Raw genomic sequence first — 18,126 nt, forward strand, 5'->3', positions numbered from 1 at the left:
AGAGGAGCTCCTGGAGATCAGCTGTAGCTCTTTTTCAAATAAATATTTTTACTAGTACTAAGTCAAAGTCAATAAATTAAAAAGTTTTCTCATAAAAAATTCTGGAAAATTCACTTTTTTTCGGCCGTCTAACTGTATATAACCCCTTAACACTTTGCGTAAATGACAAATGTGATAAGCCTTTAAAGAAAAACAGCATTAAACTGCGCTGCAAACGGAACCATCACGGTTTTTGAACCGAAACGCCTCTTTTTACGCGCTTTGAACGAAACCCCGAACCGAACCATTTTTATTTTAGTAAAATACGAAAATCGAACCGAAAACCATTAAAAAATGTTTTGAAAATCTTCAATAAGGTAAACAGATACACATTTGCTGACGCCACCGTCATGTAATATTTTTCTTATTTTTTTTTTGTAATTAACGCAGTAAAGTTCTTATAAATATCAATATAACATCAAAATTACAAAGCCTTTTATTTTTGTAACACATGTATAGGTTTTTTCATATCAAAAGTTTATACCTTAACCTGAACTATTTGAATCGAACCAAAGATACTCATATAGCCAAAATTTGCTTTTTTTGTAATCAAAATTTACTCATTAATAAATGTACCCACATTTAACTGCTTTCGTAAACACTGTGATCAAATATGAATCACTGAACTGATATTGCTATTGTGATCCAACAAGAATCACTGAACTGCTGTGAATCCAACAAAAGCATTGTGTGATCTACAGTGATCGAACTCAAATTATTGAACTACTATCGTAATTCACTTTTATTTACAAAAAATTGACGCAGTTGTTATATGCTATTTTTCAATCATAGTGAAAAAATCACCGATCCAATAGATCTAAATAAGTTTGATTGGTCGGGTTCGTTTCATTTTTGTTTCACCCAACCAAAGAAAGATACTTCAATTTTGACTATAACTATTTTCCGTATAATTAGTTTATTTAAAAATGTTATCATTCTAGCACTTATTCCAACTCACCCAACTTTAACTACTACTTGCAATTAATGCGTTTTACTCTTCCTTCCTCTAGTTTGGTGGTTTTCACGTGTTAAAGGGTCTTAAATACCTTTTGTTTAAAGCAGTTCATTATGTTTTTGTATAGTATATAGTTATAGAGTCATATATAGTATATGAGTTATAACAAGTGATCATGTGGCATCCCTACAGCCTATACTACCATACTCACCATACCATCCACCAACTAAATCCACAATGCAATTATCAAACACATCACACCACCCACGCATATTCACCACGCAATAAACTTTAAAAGGATCCTCACGCGAGGAAGACGCCCCTTTTTTTATCGAGATTTCCGTCCCGAACCCATTTAGTTAAACGTACAGGTTTTACCTGTTCATCCCATTCAGTGCCATCTTGCCACAATTCTTGAATGAGGATTTTTGCTTGAATCATTATTGGCGAAAGCCGTCCTGCGGGGTCGAAAAGTTTTGCCACCGAGGAAAATATTTGGCGTTTTGTAATGGCGGACATTGCAGATATTGACTCAATTGTATAGGAGAATTGATCTGTTATCGCATTACATTGAATTCCTATAGTTTTGGTTGTGCTAGCCTTTTCAAATTTAAGAAAGTCTGTATCTAATAAGTCTTAATTTTTTATTTCTTTTATTATTTCGGGTTGATTTGATGTAATTTTTTTTAGGGGAAAACCTGCTGAATTAAGTGCATTGATCACTTGAGATAGTGATTTGCACGCTAATGGGATACTGTGGCTACCTGATAGTATGTCGTCCACGTATGTTTGTGTTTGCAACACAGAAGATGCTAAAGGCAAGTGTGGTTCACATGTTTTTGCAACTTCATGTGGCCAAATAGGGTGCGCAATTGATGCCAAAGGTAACTGTTTTGAGTTTGTAGTCGCTAATTGGACTATTGTTTGATTTACGGAAGACTATGCGTTGGAAATCTTGGTCATCTTCATGTACTAGAATTTGTCTATACATTTTTTCTACATCACCATTGAGAACGTATTTAAACATGCGCCAATTTAGAATTAGCAACATGAGATCAGGTTGTAACGTTGGCACTGTGTATGGTACATCATTGAGTGATTTGCCAGAGCTAGTACTCTTCGAGGCATTGAAAACTACTTGTACTTTTGTTGTAATTTTATTTGGTCTAATTACCCCGTGATGTGGCAGATAAAAAGATAGATATCTACCTTTAGATACTTTTTCATATGCTACAGTCTCTTCCATATGACTAAGATCGAGATATTCGTCCATCACATTGTCATATGCTGACTTAAGCTCGCTTTTCTTTTTCAGGCTTTTTTCCAGGCTTAGAAATTGCTGGACTGCTGATATTCTAGAGTGGCCTAGAGCTGTGGTTTCTGGAAAAGTTGGTTTGAATGGTAGTCGCACAACATAACGACCATGTTCGTTTCTTGTTGTTGTGGACTTGTAGTAGGCTTCGCATGCCTGGCCTTCTTCTGAAGGTAGGATAGTCTGAGGTAATTCTTCTACTTCCCAGAATTTTTTAAGTTGATTATTTAGATACTCGTTTAAGATATTTTCAACTTGAGTGGTGAAAGAATTGATTTTTTCAGTGACTTGGCCACTTATAATCCATCCAAAGATTGTATTTTGAGCTAACAATTTATTGGAGATTTTCTCAATACCTACAAGAATTATTTGAGGTATTAAGTCGCTGCCTAATAATATGTCGATTTGCGATGGGGTATGACAGTTGGGATCTGCTAACTTCAGATGTGAGCATTTTTCCCAGTGTTTTTTATTAACTTCATAGCTTTGAAGCAGATTTGTAAGTTGCGGTAGAACGATTGCTTGTGCATCTATTCTAATATCCTCACTTGGAGATACTATGGTTATTGGGCATATTTTGTTGGAATTTTGAATAATTCTTCCGCCCATTCCCGAAATTTAGCAATTTGAATGTTTTATTGGCAGTTTGAGCCGATTTTGAGCCTTTGAAGATATAAAGGATCTTTGAGAGCCTTGATCTATTAGTGTTCTTAGTTTGAATAAATCACCTTTATGTTCAATGGTGATGACCGCAGTGGGTAAAAGAATTTTGCTTTCATTTTCTGAATGAAGCGCTTGAATTTTTGTTGCTTTAGAGCAACATGGTTGTTCTTCCCTTTTTTCCCTTATTTCGGGATTACTACATGAAGTTGTAGCGACTAGACTAATCTAGATTTGAAACGAATGTGTGACTTTTGTTGGCGTGTTTACTATATTGCATATTATTGCTGGCTTGTGGCTTAAACGAGGTTTTACTCAACTCATTTTGATGACTTGATATATTCATATTTTGGCTGCCCATTCGCTCAGCTATCTCGTACTGTGCAGCGAGGAATTTTTTCAATTGATCCCATGTGGGCATTACTTTTTTATCGTCAAGTGATTGTTCCCATCGTAGTAACGCAGCCTCAGGGAGTTTTTCTGCACAAATAGTTACTATCATATGGTCCCAATATTCTACGGGGGAATTTTGTGTTTTTAACACTGACAGGCAATTAGTCACTGTCGAGTAGAATTTTTGAAATTCCTGGCTGGTTTCTTGTTTAATTTTTGGGCAATGTAATATAGTTTTTATTGGATTTTCTATCATTACTCTTTTATTTTCATATCTTTGGACTAGTGCTTCCCAAACCAGCTTAAAACTTTCGCCACTTAAATCGAATTGCTTAACGATAATGCCTGCTTCCCCTTGTGTTTTGTACCTTACTTGGAATAGCTTTTGTGCTTCTGCAAGTCTAGGATGGTTTATGTAAAGGACTGTGAACATGTCCCGAAAGGACGGCCATTGGACATAACATCCAGTAAAAGCTTCAGTATCACAATTTGGTACATTTAGATACATGCCTTTATCTAGGTCCAATAAACAATGATATTCAAAAATCTTGGGCAGATGTGGTTAGTAGTGGTAATGTCGCGCAACGTACAACATTGTTGAAGGCGCTGATGGCAAAGCCATGCTTGAAATGGAGTGCCCATTTGAGGGACCCTGTCCGTATGGTGCGTACTGTACTTACGGCATACACATGGAACTGTGTGATCAGGTTTGTCTACATCCAAGCGATCAAAACCCACGCCGCAAACATAATCAAGATTGCTTACAGCAACATGAACAAGCCATGGAGTTGTCATTTGCTATTGCACGCTCCAAGGATAAAACTGTGGCATTTGCTTCGACACAATAATGGAAAAAGCGGACAGAGAGAAACGTTTTGGAATTTTGCCTAATTGTAATCATATTTTCTGCTTGGAATGTATACGGAAGTGGCGACAGGCAAAACAGTTTGAACATAAAATTACACGCTCGTGTGCAGAGTGTCGTGTATCTTCTGACTTTGTTTGCCCCAGTGCCTTTTGGGTGGAAACTAAGGAAGAAAAGGATAAGCTGCTGAATGACTATCGATTAGCGCTTGGTGTGAAAGACTGCAAATACTTTAAAAAGGGGAGTGGCAAGTGTCCATTTGGCAACAAATGTTTTTATAAACATGCTCTACCCAATGGTGATTTAGTCGATGTGGGCTGCCCAAAACGTGCACGTAAACTACATCGTGGCTCAAATGATTTCATCGATTTGCTGGATATTTATTTGTGGGAGTTTGTCGAACAACGCGATTACCATTGGCTTGACTTTCTGTCTGGCACCAGCGATGATAGTGATGACAGCGATTTTTCGGAGGAGTAAACCCATGCAGCTATTCAATAACACAAAGTTATAAAAGCTATGGTGTATTTTATCCAATGTGCTACCAATATTATTTTGCGAAAAAAAAAGAGAACCTATATACAAGTTAGAAATTGAAAAAAAAAAACGGAATAAAACTATAATATTCTATAAACCGATAACACCAAAACCGCGAAATTATGCGCATAAATAAACTCAAAGCTAATATACTCATCTAACTCAAAATCGTAATCGCAAGTAAACCGACGAAATTAAATGCAATTAAAACTGAACGAAAATATGTAAATAGGAACATGTATGATATACCAATAACATAACCAAACCAAATAGCATAACCAAAATTAAGAACGAAACCACGTTTTTAACATATATCCTTATTCCCATAGAAATGGACGGAGAAGATATCGCTATTACTCCAAAACTAGTCAGGTCCGCTGTTAACGCACCAAGGACATCAGCTCCACCCGTGGCCGCTCCAAGAACTCAAAGAGGAACGAGGACGTCCAGCCAACCCACTCACACCAGCACATCCGTAATGTCGTCAGCCACAGTAGCAGTGGATACCAATGAAGAGCAGCCATTTATCGAACTGGGACCTCCCCGATGCAGTTTGCGCCATCGAACCCACGCATTGAAGAGATGCTCAATCTCTAAGAGCATGAAGCCCACGCAACGGCAACTGCCAGAGCACACGGGCAGATATAAAAAAATTGCAATTAATGTAAAATCGATTAATCGATTAATTCCAATGATTGTAACTTTGCGTAAAAATAAAACTAATAAAATATAGGAGACTATATTCTTATTTCAGACATTCAAATTGTGTTCGTATATACACAAAAACAAAAACGGAAATAAAATTAAAATATCGTATTAAAAATTAATTTGTCTTAGCATAAAGGGAAATATATTCATTGAATATATTCAGAAAATTTAGAAGTTTGTTCAACCAAGTTTGAAGAAAAAGCAATTTCGATAAACTTTTTGTTGTTTGAGAAAAGCCGTTCAGCTGGTACTGAGGTACCAAGTAGATGACAATACTTTTTTGAAAGTCCGTACAGTTTGGGTAAACGGTTTTCATTTCTTCCCAAGCATAAATAGTGTTTCAACTTAGTTCTAATACCTGACAATTCAAATAAAAGCTCAATTCATCTTGTGAAGATGTAAAATCGTTGTCCTTCCTCCTTCTTGTGTGCACTAGAGTGCACAAAATGGTCAGTGTCATCATCGCTTAGGGAAACATTGTCTTTACTCCAAGATTGCAGAGTCTAATTTGTACACATATATTTATATATAAGTAGAAGAAATTTAAATGTAATACCGATTGCTCCGACTTACTACCAATTTGCAGGCTACAGTTGCATGCTTTAATTTTAAATGCTGCAACATATTTGAAGTGTTATTAGAAAATTTTAAATTTTTGCGGCAAAGTTGACATTTAACGTAGTTATTGCTTATTTTATTAAAAAAATCTCCACACTTCGCTTTTAACTGACGCCATTGCTCTTCAAACAACTGAACGTGAAATGCGTTTGACTTAACTGTAAATACAGTGTTACCAGACATTCATTTGTTGATATTAAACTACGTTGACATATTAGAATTTAACTATGTTTACACCGTTTGCAATTTCGACCCTTGTAGCTAACTTAGATGAACATAAAAGCTATTAAATTTCAAAATGCTGTTTGCGATTATTTTGCAATTACTCGAGTAATAGTCGAGTAATTAGAAAAGGTGTTTCGATGCAATTAAATCGTAAATTGAATGAAAATAATCGATTAATTTAATCAAATGATTAATCGTTGCCATCCCTACTCACGCCACTATCGAGTGTCTCATCGACGGCTCATGTCAGTACTGCCAAAGGTCACATCATACATTATTCCATCGCTTCCCTAGACGAGCTAACACACCTTCGATTAACTCGAGCATTAGGCGCAGACCAAAGAACGATTTTGCCCCGCGGCGAAGAGTTCCAGTTCATCGTAGTAAGTCAATCTATTCATCACGTTCTCTGCCACTTCCGATGTCATATGGGCCTCTTCGTCATCGGCAACATAGACGCTCAACGGGATTGAGCGCCGTCGTCGACACATTACAACAGTTGCAGCGTCTTCTAGGCAATTAATCCGCCTAGGGCGGCCGGGATGTTCACATGAGTTATAACAAGTGATCATGTAGCATCCCTACAGCCTATACTACCATACTCACCATACCATCCACCAACTAAATCCACAAAACAATCATTAAACACATCACACCACCCACGCATATTCACCACGCAATAAACTTTAAAAGGATCCTCACGCGAGGAAGACGCCCCTTTTTTTATCGAGATTTCCGTCCCGTCGCAGCATCGTCGATCAACGTGAGTGAATCTCCCGCCGAGTTCCCCCCGAGAACAACCATTTATTAAAAAATTTTCAAATCGTACCTATTTACAAAATTGAATTAAAGTGAAACTATAAAGTAAAGTGAAATGTAAACTAAAATTCTAAGTATAGAAAAAACATATAAAATTGAAACCAATCGAATTAAAAATTGTGTATGTATGTATGTGATTGGCGTTGCAACCGTTTAGCCGGTTATAGCCGAATCGACGATAGTGCGCCACCTGTCTCTCTCCTTTGCAGTTCGGCGCCAGTTGGAGATCCCAAGTGTAACCAGGTCGCTCTCCACCTGGTCCCTCCAACGGAGTTGAGGCCTTCCCCTTCCTCGGCTTCCACCGGCGGGTACTGCATCGAACACTTTCATGGCTGGAGTGTTTTCGTCCATTCGGACAACATGACCTAGCCAGCGTAGCCGCTGTCTTTTTATTCGCTGAACTATGTCAATGTCGTCGTATAACTCGTACAGCTCATCGTTCCATCGTCTGCGGTATTCGCCGTTGCCAATGTTCTGAGGACCATAAATCTTGCGCAAAATTTTCCTCTCGAAAACTCCTAGTGTCGTCTCATCTGATGTTGACATCGTCCAAGCTTCTGCACCGTAAAGCAGGACGGGAATGATAAGCGACTTGTAGAGCTTGATTTTGGTTCGTCGAGAGAGGACTTTACTGTTCAATTGCCTACTCAGTCCAAAGTAGCACCTGTTGGCAAGAGTTATTCTGCGCTGGATTTCGAGGCTGACATTGTTCGTGTTGTTGATGCTGGTTCTCAGGTATACGAAATTATCTACGACCTCGAAGTTATGACTGTCAACAGTGACGTGGGAGCCAAGACGCGAATGCGCCGACTGTTTGTTTGATGACAGGAGATATTTCGTCTTGTCCTCATTCACCTCCAGACCCATTCGCTTCGCCTCCTTATCCATGCGGGAAAAAGCAGAACAAACGGCGCGGTTGTTGCTTCCGATGATATCAATATCATCGGCGTACGCCAGGAGCTGTACACTCTTGTAGAAGATTGTACCTTCTCTATTTAGCTCTGCAGCTCTTATAATTTTTTCCAGCATCAGGTTAAAGAAGTCGCACGATAGTGAGTCACCTTGTCTGAAACCTCGTTTGGTATCGAACGGCTCGGAGAGGTCCTTCCCAATCATGACGGAGCTTTTGGTGTTGCTCAACGTCAATTTACACAGCCGTATTAGTTTTGCGGGGATACCAAATTCAGACATCGCGGCGTAAAGGCAACTCCTTTTCGTGCTGTCGAAAGCAGCTTTAAAATCGACAAAAAGGTGGTGTGTGTCGATCCTCTTTTCTCGGGTCTTTTCCAAGATTTGGCGCATGGTGAATATCTGGTCAGTTGTCGATTTTCCAGGTCTAAAGCCACACTGATAAAGTCCAATCAGTTTGTTGACGGTGGGCTTTAGTCTTTCACACAATACGCTCGATAGAACCTTGTATGCGATATTTAGGAGGCTGATCCCACGGTAATTGGCGCAGATTGTGGGATCTCCCTTTTTATGGATTGGGCAGAGCACACTGAGATTCCAATCGTCAGGCATGCTTTCTTCCGACCATATTCTGCAAAGAAGCTGATGCATGCACCTTATCAGTTCTTCGCCGCCGTATTTGAATAGTTCTGCCGGTAATCTATCGGCCCCCGCTGCTTTGTTGTTCTTCAAGCGGGTAATTGCTATTCGAATTTCTTCATGGTCGGGTAATGGAACATCTGTTCCATCGTCATCGATTGGGGGATCGGGTTCGCCATCTCCTGGTGTTGTACTCTCACTGCCATTCAGCAGGTCGGAGAAGTGTTCCCTCCATAATCCCAGTATGCCCTGGACATCGGTTACCAGATTACCACCTTGGTCTCTACATGAGGATGCTCCGGTCTTGAAACCTTCGTTAAGTCGCTTCATTTTTTCATAAAATTTTCGAGCATTCCCTCTGTCTGCCAGCTTCTCAAGCTCTTCGTACTCACGCATTTCGGCCTCTTTCTTTTTTTGTCTGCAAATGCGTCTCGCTTCCCTCTTCAGCTCTCGGTATCTATCCCTTCCCGCACGTGTTGTGGTCGTTTGCAATGTTGCGAGGTAGGCAGTCTGTTTTCTCTCCGCTGCGAGACGGAACTCCTCATCGTACCAGCTTGTTTTTTGTCGTTGCCGAAAACCAATTGTTTCGGCTGCAGCGGTACGCAGTGAGTTTGAGATGCCGTTCCACAGTTCCCTTATACCGAGATGCTGATGAGTGCTCTCAGAGAGCAGGAGTGCAAGTCGAGTAGAGTATTTCGTGGCTGTCTGTTGCGATTGCAGCTTTTCGACGGCGAACCTTCCTTGTGTTTGTTGACGGGCATTCTTTGCTGCACAGAGGCGGGTGCGTATCTTCGCTGCGACCAGATAATGGTCCGAGTCTATATTTGGTCCTCGGAGCGTACGCACGTCTAAAACACAGGAGACATGTCTTCCGTCTATCACAACGTGATCGATTTGGTTCCGCGTGTTTCGATCAGGAGACAGCCAAGTAGCTTGATGTATTTTCTTATGCTGGAATCTGGTACTACAGACGACCATATTTCGGGCCCCAGCGAAGTCGATCAGCCTCAGGCCGTTTGGCGATGTTTCGTCATGGAGGCTGAATTTTCCGACTGTTGTGCCAAAGACACCTTCTTTACCCACCCTGGCGTTAAAATCACCAAGCACGACTTTTACATCGTGGCGGGGGCAGCGCTCATATGTGCGTTCTAGGCGCTCATAGAAAGCATCTTTGGTCACATCGTCCTTCTCTTCCGTTGGGGCGTGGGCGCAAATCAGCGATATGTTGAAGAACCTCGCTTTGATGCGGATTGTGGCTAAACGTTCATCCACCGGGGTGAATGCCAGGACTCTGCACCGGAGTCTCTCTCCCACCACAAATCCAACACCAAATTTGCGCTCCTTTATATGGCCGCTGTAGTAGATGTCACAAGGAACCACCTTCTTCCGTCCTTGTCCCGTCCATCGCACTTCTTGGATGGCGGTGATGTCAGCCTTAAGTCGTATGAGGACATCAACCAGCTGGGCAGAGGCACCTTCCCAATTAAGGGTCCGGACATTCCAGGTGCATGCCCTTATATCATTATCCTTAAAACGTTTGCAGGGGTCGTCATCAAAAGGGGGGTGTCTCATCCGAGGCTTTCGTAGATTTTTCATTGGGGGGTGTTTTTATGTGGTGGGTCCCAAACCCTACGCACAACCGCATAAGCGGGCTTCGCCTTCTCACTTTAGCTCGCCTTCAAACGGATGTCTGTTGGCTACCCAGAGGATACTTGGTCTAAAACCGGAAGTCGTGAACTGCTTGAACCATGTGGAGAAGAATCGTTTCTGGCCACTCCTAAGTGAGTGACAATCAAAAACTTTCCTCACTTGCGTGAACTTCTACACATGATCCCATCCTCCCATTAAAATTTAACTTATTAAAATCAAAGGTCTGTCGAAATATTATTTAAAGCTAAAGATCTTGTGGGCAGGCTGAGTAAGTATCCACCTGCTTATAATTAAATTTCATCCTCTCATTTTCAAATTACAAATCCAAAATTATTATTCTTTTAATCTAATATATAAAAAGCAAAGACATTTTTCGTTGTTTTTTTATAACTTAAGAACGGGCTCACCGATTCAAACCAAATGTTTAGGCTTTGTTCGGACTATTGAGTAGATGGTTTATGTGAAGTTTGAACTAAATCGGTGGAGCGGTTCTACATTTATCTATATATGTACATATGAACCGATTTGGATAATTTTAGTCTTCAAATGTTCATGGAGATCTAAGGAGGGTTTAAAAGCTGAGTTAGAATAATTGCCGAGAAAACCCTAAGAACTGCCCTTTTCTTTTTCCCATACAAACACTTTCTAAATATTATGTACATATATGTAAATGATTTGTTGTTCGTTAATCTAGCTAAAAGTCGAGAATAGCAGAACCGATTTGCCTAATTTTAGTCTTGAAATGACCGCGAAAGTACAGGAGAGGTTTTAAAAGTAACCAAATATGGCAAAAGAAAGATAATAATAAGAGAATTTATTTGAGTTGAAAGTTAATTTGTTTGAATTTCACACGGAAGTGAATTACAGAACCTGCCTGAATAAAAATATTTTGAAGGTTGTCATTGATGCTTTGCAGTGGCGGATCCAGAAAAATTTTTTTTGGGGGGTTTTACGAAAAGTTTTATTACTCAACATATTTTTAATATAGCAGTTCCCTCGCGAAAATTCAGTTATTATAGGACACGTTTTGTCTTGTGAACAAAAATGGGTATAAGATCATATTATAGTGTTGAAAAGAATGAGTTAATTATGCAACTTGACAAATAATTATGCACGTGATAATGAGGAGCTGGTAAAGTTGATCATGTACTACGTAAAATGGTGTGCAGCAGGTTATTAGGGCAGGTTATAGTGCGCATGGGTGCATAATAATGCGCATGACATATTATTAAAAAAGAACATGTTGATGAATATTTTCGCAACCAAGCTTCTTTCGTAATATTATTTCAAACGTCGTTAAACTATTTTTATATAATTATTATGTTTGTATATCCACTGGCCTTGTCGTATTAAAGTAAATGAAAACTCTTGACAACAAACAGTCGAGAGTGTTCATTTACTTTATTTTTATCTAATATTTTTAGCAACTTGACTTACAAATACAACTTTAATTCGATGCGAATTAACTGCAACGAAAAAATAACTTCTTCATTTAAAGCACATATAAGGAAAACCATGATTTTCTTACAAGATGTTTACTGACACTGTAAAATGCCAATTTATAGTAATTACATACTGCGCATTATTTGCACGTTTGACCCTCGGCAACATAATTGCTATTTGCAAAGACACAAAAATTAATCAAATCAGAAATGTACTGAATCGTACATTGAAATGTGAGCGTGCATACGACAGAATACCTTTGGAACAACAAGTATCAAGAAATCTTCCATTATTGATTGAGCAGTAAAAGAGTGCCTAAGATGAATTGATGAAAGCTGTCAATGATGGAAACAGTGGACTATTTTTTCTTGATGCGCCCGGCGGAATTGGGAAAACGTTACTCATATCATTGATTTTGGAAACAATACGTTGGCATTGCGTTGGCTCTCGCATCTACTGGAATTGCTGCAACGCTACTATAAGTTGGAAGAACGTTAAACATGCAAATCAATGAAACCCCTGTTTGCAACGCAATCAGTTATGGTTGTGGCGTAATGCTCCTGTAATCAGGCGATTTTTGACAAACACTTCCTGTTACTCTTTATTATTTAACAGAATTGACTGTCGGGGGGAATGAAAATATGTGACGATTGGCCTTTTGATGTGATATGATCATGCTTTGATATGAGACACTATTTTGACTTTTTATGACTTTTTATAAATTTTAACTGATTAATAGGATTTTTTAACTATAAATAGGATTTAAAAGGAATTTTTAGAACATATAAAAAATGTATTTATAAAATAATGCAAATGTGGGGACGTGAACCCGAAAAATGTAAAAAGTTGTACTGAGTTCACATTTGATCACATCATCACTTCATGCCATATGTGTCTGCATTCCTATTTTTTACCACATCGCTTGTATCATATGCTTACATTCTTATATATGTACATATGTAAGTATATTTGTATGTAAGCATAACCAGGGAATCCCTTCATATACGCAATCACAAACGCACAATATGCGCGAGTGACTGACAAGGGAACAACAACAACATTCAGCTAGCTCTTTTCCCCGCTACAAGCGTCGCTCTCTACAAACTGCTTCCACGCGACGAAGGCAAAAGCTAAAATCATATTTCGATGTTGATGCTGAAGTCACAGTGAAAAGTGGCAACAGTGCAAGCAGCTTGACAAAATTCACAAAAGAATACATTTTCATATCTGCCATCAATTGTGCCAGAAATATAAAATATGCGAAAAATAAGGCGTGCGTACCACGCGTATCATTAGATCTATTGGGAATCAGCTTTGCTGATATTTCATATTCCACTGAACAAGAATTAGAATCAAAACTAGAATTGACAATCGAAATCGATAACTTGCCAGATGTATCTAGACATCGATATTCGTAGTTGCCATGTCGATGAATCGCTTACAATCGACTATATAAGGGCTGCCGGACTGGAAGCAACATACAGTTCTAATAAGAGTTGTAAAGTAGAGTATTGAGTAATAAAGTGTTAAGTTATAAGGAATTAGAAATAAAGATTAGTGTATAGCCATTAAATTGTGACTTTTATTTGACAATCCAGTGATCGAACTCAGGGTAGAGTTTCAGCGTTTATAATAGATTTTGGAAATCCGTTACAATTGGTGTCAGAAATGGGATTGACAAATAAAATTCCATAGGAGATAATGGCCAAAGATACCACAACTCAAAAAGGACTTGGAACAACGAGGCTTAGAAACGAATGGGTTGGAAGCTGAGTTACAAGCTCGGTTGCGAGAGGCCACGGAAGAAGAAAACATCAACGTTGACGAATATGTTTTCGGATCGGTGTTGGAGGAATCAACAACTAAGATAGAAGAAAAGGAAGATACTCCATGTTCGTCAGGAGTAATGGACATGAACATTATTTTGTCTGCAATGTCCCAGATGTCGTCACAGTTCAAAGCGCAGAAATTAGAATTAATGGAGTTCAAAGAACACCATTCGCAATTTTGTAGCCGTCTATGTATCATGCTGAAAGAGTCATTGTCTAGTATGCCTTTGGAAATTATATCACACTCGAAAAAGCAGGAGGAAAGTCAGTCCAGGCAGGAAAACTCATATATAGCGGATGTGTCAACACAGCTGAAAGAGCATGAGGAGATGTCAACACAGTCCGAAGCGAATGAGGCGCGTATGTCAAGGCCTTTGGAAGCGCATGGGCAGATTTTGTCAACACAGTCGGAAGCGAATAGTGTGTCTTCACAGTTGGAAAAGCAGGAGGAGGAGTCAATGGATGTGGCCTCAAATAGGGCAGTGTAACGAAAATGGTACCAGAACAAACTAGAATAGACAATCGAAATCGATAACTTCCCAGATGTACATATCTAGAAATTGATATTTGTAGTTGCCAGAATGTTCGAGTGGCGATATATCGCTTACAATCGACTATATAAGGGCTGCCGGACTGGAAGCAACACACAGTTCTAATAAGAGAGTTGTCGAGTATGGACAATAGATTATAGTTATAAAAATAATCATTATTTAAATAAATTTAAATAAATAAATACACTATAATTAATCTTTCCGTAGAAGTTATGCTTAGTAGTCTATTTGGCTTAAAAATTTAATGTTTTACATTTTGAATTTTTAGATATCTACGTTTTGTTTTATTTTAATGCACACCAAGCGAGACAAAAAAACAAAATTGGTTTCTACGTCGCATTGTGTTTCGCTTGGTGTGGGTTATAGCACAACACGTTTTTGTGTATTTTTGGTCAAAGACGCCTTTGACTAATCCGGTGTGGGTTCACCCTTATTTATAATTTATGTATCTATTCGATATTTTACATTTTTAAACAAAACGCGTCCGTATTATTTCTGCCACATGTGTACATCACAATGATAATAGGAGTTAATTTCCACTTTCAATTCGTTTAATTATAGTTACAATGTTAACGCTCTTCCTTGCTGGTCAGAATTAGATTGTAAATTTTATTAACAATCCGTATTCATTAGAACATCTTTCACATTTCACTAAAGAAACAACTTGCAGAATACAGAAGAACAGACATATAGGCAAGCATCCAAACACCAATTTATCTGTGTAACAAATAATATACTGATATGATAGCATACCACTCACTTAACCCTGTGAAAGAATAAGTTGATGAACCTAACCATTTGTTTTAAGTAATTTTGATTCGATTTTATAATTTTAAAATATGAACGATTCGGTTCGTGGTTCAGTACAAAGCCCGTAAAATGAGAAGTTCGGTTCAAAACCGGTTTGCAGACCTTAAAAATGCTCACAATTTTCGCCTGCTACATATTTTACACTACATTGTCTATATACCACTGTTTTCGTTGTTGGGCAAATGCGCCGATACAGTTTCATTATAATATCATTTCTAATCAAAATAAACAAATTATTATTTAAAATTTAATTTTTTAAATTATGAAAGAACAAGTAAAAAAGGCTAAGTTCGGGTATGTCTGATATGCTCTCACAATTTATTTATTTAAAGTTGTTAAAATTACACACAATTCGGCCCACTTATTCGGCATAAAGTCCATTAGAATAGCGAAAACTATTATATTTTTTATAATTAAGCTACATTATATCAGAATTTTATTTTCACTTAATTTTTTAAGATATCCCACAACTAGCCGATATATATATAGTATAAAGTCCACCGGAAGTTTGAAAATCCGTATATGAGATATATGGGGGCTAAAGGAAGTAGTGTCCTGATTTTGCCCATTTTTGGCACAGATGCAGAAACAAATCTGCTTTGATTTTTTTAGAATATCTCAGAGATTTACTGATAATAAAACAAATTTCACAACCTTTGAGGACCTCGTGTTCGATATATGGGGCCTCGAAAAGTTATAGTCTGATTTCGAAGATTTTTGCACCCTTTCCGTACCATAAATTTTAAGGAGTCTGGTGATTTTCCTTACCTAATTAAAGTTTTTTTAGTAGTTTTCAATATAACCTTTGTATGGGAGGTAGGCGAGACTATAATCTGAATTTCTCCATTTTAAGACTGCATAATGAAGTGGCTAAAGGAAAATGTGATTCTCTGTACCAAATTTTGCTTTCATAACTTTATTTATTTATTGTCATATAGAGTAAGGAGACAGTACTGACGGTTGGTTGATTCTCAAAGAAGTGGTCAATAATTCAAAAGTAACTTCCCTTAAATTCGCCCAACACAACAAATATATCACAAAAGGGTTATCATCTCAGACTAATACAACAAACTTTAATACCACAGTAGAACACCACATAAGAAGCTACTTATCTCCGGAAAACCCCCCAATCTTCGTTGAGAATTGGCAAGGAACATAAAGTAAAGGGGAAGAAATTATACAAAAATGGTATATTTATGAATGAGTCAAAGTTCAATTTTTGATAACAATGAAGATTAAAAGTTTGCACGAAACGGTGTGCTTGATCCGAAATACTTAGTATAAATTGTAAAATATTGTGGCGGCAGTGTAATGGTTTAGGGAGCTGTTGCGGCTTCTGAAGTTGGAAGGCTAGTCTTTATTGATGGTATTATGGGTCGCTACTAATATAAATCTCAGGTGGAACATAGTTTGAAACCTTCAGTGGATAGTAGACACTACATCTGTAGAATTGTTGAATTTAGTAGTAGAAGTTGCTTTGATATCAACGGTGTCCCAACTAAATACTAAAGCAATTAATACCTAGAATAAAGTACAATTTTCGCACTAACGCTGCCGTTACACGGTAAAGAACTTGCTTTCAAGTTGATCACACGAACTAATTGTCAAAATTGGCATAAATTGAAAGCCATGACGTAGGCTGCAGGCAACTTGATATTCAATTATTGTTACAGATGTGCCGTCGTCAAGGAAATCGCTAAAATGGATTAATAAGTCTTTATTTTTGAATCAATCTGTAGATACGTCGGAAGATTCATGTTCCATCAAATGCACTGTTTGTGTACAATTTCGTAAAAAAATTTCACTTATTTCAACTTTACTCGTCATTTATTTTAAAATTTTAATCTTGTAATTTGAAAATTGGAGAACTCTGCACTTAGCTGATCATTTCTTGATCATCAACTTGAAACACTTCTTGCCCGCAAAAATTGAAAGCAAGATGGCTTTCAAGTTCGGAAAGTGAGAGTGTGGTAGTAAAAAAGTGTGAGTGTGTTGCAACTTGAAAGCAATTTCTTTCCCGTGTAACGTCAGAGTAAAATACATAATTTTTGTACTGTATGCATACTTTTGTCAACGTATTATATTTTTCGAATTTTCTTTCATAACTTTGTTTATTAATTTTAAATAATGGATTTTTTTAGATTATTTTGAATATTAACACATTTTTCTAAAAAGCTTTTGCATTGTTACACCAACGAAAACAGAGGGTGTATGTAGACTTTTGTCGGCCACTGTACATATTTATATCACTTATAGATTTTTTTATTGAATTTTATGTTTCTAAAAGTATACCATACGAAAACTGCGAAATTTAAAAGACATGATATTGTTATAGAATATCACTTAGTTATATTGCATATCACACTTAAAATTCTAAATCACTCATGAATACATATTTTATTTATATATTCTGACATTTAAATACACATGTGTACCAATATTTACACTTCACTGTTATCACAAATTGCAATTAATTAAGATTTTGGTACTGAAATTGATCCTGGCTGTTTTAATTGATAAAGGATTACTTGTTTATCAAAATTGTTGGAATATTTTCGCTTCACGCCAAAACATATGATTTCTTGTTTTGCGAACTTGTTAATTGACTTTTCTTCTATACATATGTATATAGTTATGCTATCTTTATGATACACACATTAGTTTTTTGAAATTCATTTGAACGTATATATGTATGTTAGGGGGTTTGTTTGCATTTATTTCACCGACAAACGTGTATAATTCGTGCAGTTAAAATTAGCGTCCATAATGATTACCGAACTTGCCCGAACTTTTAAGAGCACGCTTTCACAATGCCAAACAGACTTCCATCTAGACTAAAAATAACTTGCCGTTGCTGCCTGGGAAGTTTTTCACTGAATTTAAAATTTGAATATGCTTTTCACAATTTCAATATATTTTTAATAAATACGAATTTAAGATTCTTGGAACAAAAATGTATACGTTTTTTAATTTATGGGTGTTATTTGACGACGACACGATTTTTTATATATTTTTAAGAACTCTAGTTAACCAAATTTATACAAAAATTATTGTAGAAATGAAAAAAATTGCCTGCCTACCAGCACTTCACCACAGTCGAACGGACAATCACAATTCACCACTTGTCGGGTCGATTATTCTCTTCAGACTGAAAATGGGAGTAG

At 37.5% G+C, this 18,126-nt stretch overlaps 1 protein-coding gene and 1 pseudogene across 19 annotated transcripts in view; one reads left to right on the forward strand and one right to left on the reverse strand.

Annotated features, from left to right (window-relative positions):
* The window catches only part of LOC105219357 (ryanodine receptor), a 54,433-nt gene extending 36,307 nt beyond the window's left edge, over nt 1-18,126 (reverse strand). For 13 of the 19 annotated variants that reach the window (XM_054235246.1, XM_054235244.1, XM_029045013.2 and 10 more), the window contains exon 1: nt 18,043-18,125. The gene's annotated coding sequence lies outside the window, so the exon portion shown is untranslated. Of the gene's footprint in view, nt 1-18,042 lie in introns of all 19 variants that reach the window. The other 6 variants (XM_054235248.1, XM_054235238.1, XM_054235247.1 and 3 more) reach the window with 1 other exon arrangement.
* LOC105219362 (probable E3 ubiquitin-protein ligase makorin-1) lies at nt 2,044-4,857 on the forward strand (annotated as a pseudogene).

The sequence above is a fragment of the Zeugodacus cucurbitae genome, chromosome 6 (assembly GCF_028554725.1).
Source record: "Zeugodacus cucurbitae isolate PBARC_wt_2022May chromosome 6, idZeuCucr1.2, whole genome shotgun sequence".
Lineage (NCBI taxonomy): Eukaryota > Metazoa > Arthropoda > Insecta > Diptera > Tephritidae > Zeugodacus > Zeugodacus cucurbitae.